This window comes from Neofelis nebulosa, chromosome 8 (genome assembly GCF_028018385.1).
Source record: "Neofelis nebulosa isolate mNeoNeb1 chromosome 8, mNeoNeb1.pri, whole genome shotgun sequence".
In the NCBI taxonomy this organism is placed as follows: Eukaryota; Metazoa; Chordata; class Mammalia; order Carnivora; family Felidae; genus Neofelis; species Neofelis nebulosa.
This window is the reverse complement of record NC_080789.1, coordinates 55,510,736-55,513,007: the sequence shown is the minus strand read 5'-3', so window position 1 is coordinate 55,513,007 and position 2,272 is coordinate 55,510,736. Positions and strand designations below refer to the sequence as shown.

Genomic DNA, 2,272 nt, shown 5'->3' with positions numbered 1-2,272 from the left:
GGCCCCTCCCAAAGCAGAGCTGAGCCTGCCCCTCCTGCCCCTGTGCACCTTACAGATCCACCCCGGCTAATAGGCCAGATCCCATCAAAGCAGCACCACAAGCTTGGCAGTGTGCAAGTAGCCCAGACAGGGGCCACACCACTCCACAGTGAGTCCTGCCCCTGGGAGAGGGGAAGATAAGGTACACACCAGTCTGACTGTGGCCCCAGCGGTGCGCTGGGGGCAGATAGCAGGTCTGACTGCAGCCCCACCCACCAAAGCAAGTTACTCCAGACAACAAAGAAGTGCTCTGGAGTTCTGCACCACTTCAGGGACTATCCAAAATGACGAAACAGAAGAATTCTCCTCAAAAGAAACTCCAGAAAGTAGCGACAGCTAATGAACTGATCAAAAATGATTTAAGCAATGTAACAGAAAATGAATTTAAAATAATAGTCATAAAATTAATCACTGGGCTTGGAAAAAGTACAGAGGACAGCAGAGAATCTATTACTACAGAGATCAAGGGACTAAGAAACAGCCAGGAGGAGCTAAAAAAATGTTGTAAATGAGCTGCAAAATAAAATGGAGGTGACCACAGCTTGAATTGAAGAGGCAGAGGAGAGAATAGATGAATTAGAAGATAAAATTATGGAAAAAGAGGAAGCTGAGAAAAAGAGAGATAAAAAAATCCAGGAGTATGAGGGGAGAATTAGAGAACTAAGTGACACAATTAAACGTAATAACATGCGCATAATTGGGATTCCAGAGGAGGAAGAGAGAGGGAAAGGTGCTGAAGGTGTACTTGAAATCATAGCTGAGAACTTCCCTGATCTGGGGAAGGAAAAAGACATTGAAATCCAAGAAGCACAGAGAACTCCCTTCAGATGTAACTTGAATCGATCTTCTGCAGGACATATCATACTCAAACTAGCAAAATACAAGGATAAAAGGAAATTCTGAAAGCAGCTAGGGATAAGCATGCTCTAACATATAAAGGGAGACCAATAACACTAGTGACGGATTTATCTACTGAAACTTAGCAGGCCAGAAAGGGAAGGCAGGAGATCTTCAAAGTGATGAACAGAAAAAAATATGCAGCCGAGAATCCTTTACCCAGCAAGTCTGTCATTTAGAATAGGAGAGATTAAGGTCTTCCCAAACAAATAAAAACTGAAGGAATTCATCACCACTAAAACAGCCCTACAAGAGATCCTAAGGGGGATCCTGTGAGACAAGGTACCAGAGACATCACTACAAGCATGAAACCTACAGACATCACAATGACTCTAAGTTTTCAATTAGCAATAATCGCGCCTCGGATAAACCTCATTGGCTACGATACTGCCACTGCGCAAAGCTATCACAATGACTCTAAAACCATATTTTTCAATAATAGCACTGAATGTAAATGGACTAAATGCGCCAACCAAAAGACATAGAGTATCAGAATGGATAAAAAAAACAAGACCCATCTACTTGCTGTCTACAAGAGACTCATTTTAGACCTGAGGACACCTTCAGATTGAAAGTGAGGGGATGGAGAACTATCTATCATGCTACTGGAAGTCAAAAGAAAGCTGGAGTAGCCAGACTTATATCAGATAAACTAGACTTTAAAGGCTGTAACAAGAGATGAAGAAGGGCATTATATAATAATTACAGGGTCTATCCATCAGGAAGAGCTAACAATTATAAATGTCTATGGGCCGAATATGGGAGCCCCCAAATATATAAAACAATTAATTACAAACATAAGCAACCTTATTGATAAGAATGTGGTAATTGCAGGGGACTTTAATACTCCACTTACAACAATGGATAGATCATCTAGACACAGGATCAATAAAGAAACAAGGGCCCTGAATGATACATTGGATCAGATAGACTTGACAGATATATTCAGAACTCTGCATCCCAAAGCAACAGAATATACTTTCTTCTCGAGTGCACATGGAACATTCTCCAAGATAGATCACATACTGGGTCACAAAACAGCCCTTCATAAGTATACAAGAATTGAGATTATACCATGCATACTTTCAGACCACAATGCTATGAAGCTTGAAGTCAACCACAGGAAAAAGTCTGGAAAACCTCCAAAAGCATGGAGGTTAAAGAACATCCTCCTAAACAATGAATGGGTCAACCAGGCAATTAGAGAAGAAATTAAGAAATATATGGAAACAAATGAAAATGAAAATATAACAATCCAAACGCTTTGGGATGCAGCAAAGGCAGTCCTGAGAGGAAAATACATTATAATCCAGGCCTATCTCAAGAAACAAGAAAA

At 40.8% G+C, this 2,272-nt stretch overlaps 1 non-coding gene across 1 annotated transcript; it reads right to left on the bottom strand.

Moving 5' to 3' along the window:
* Nucleotides 1-1,205: 1,205 nt before the first annotated feature.
* Nucleotides 1,206-1,341, bottom strand: LOC131484105 (U4 spliceosomal RNA). Its single transcript, XR_009248025.1, has one exon. It is a non-coding gene; the product is annotated as a U4 spliceosomal RNA (small nuclear RNA).
* Between the last annotated feature and the right edge of the window lie 931 nt (nt 1,342-2,272).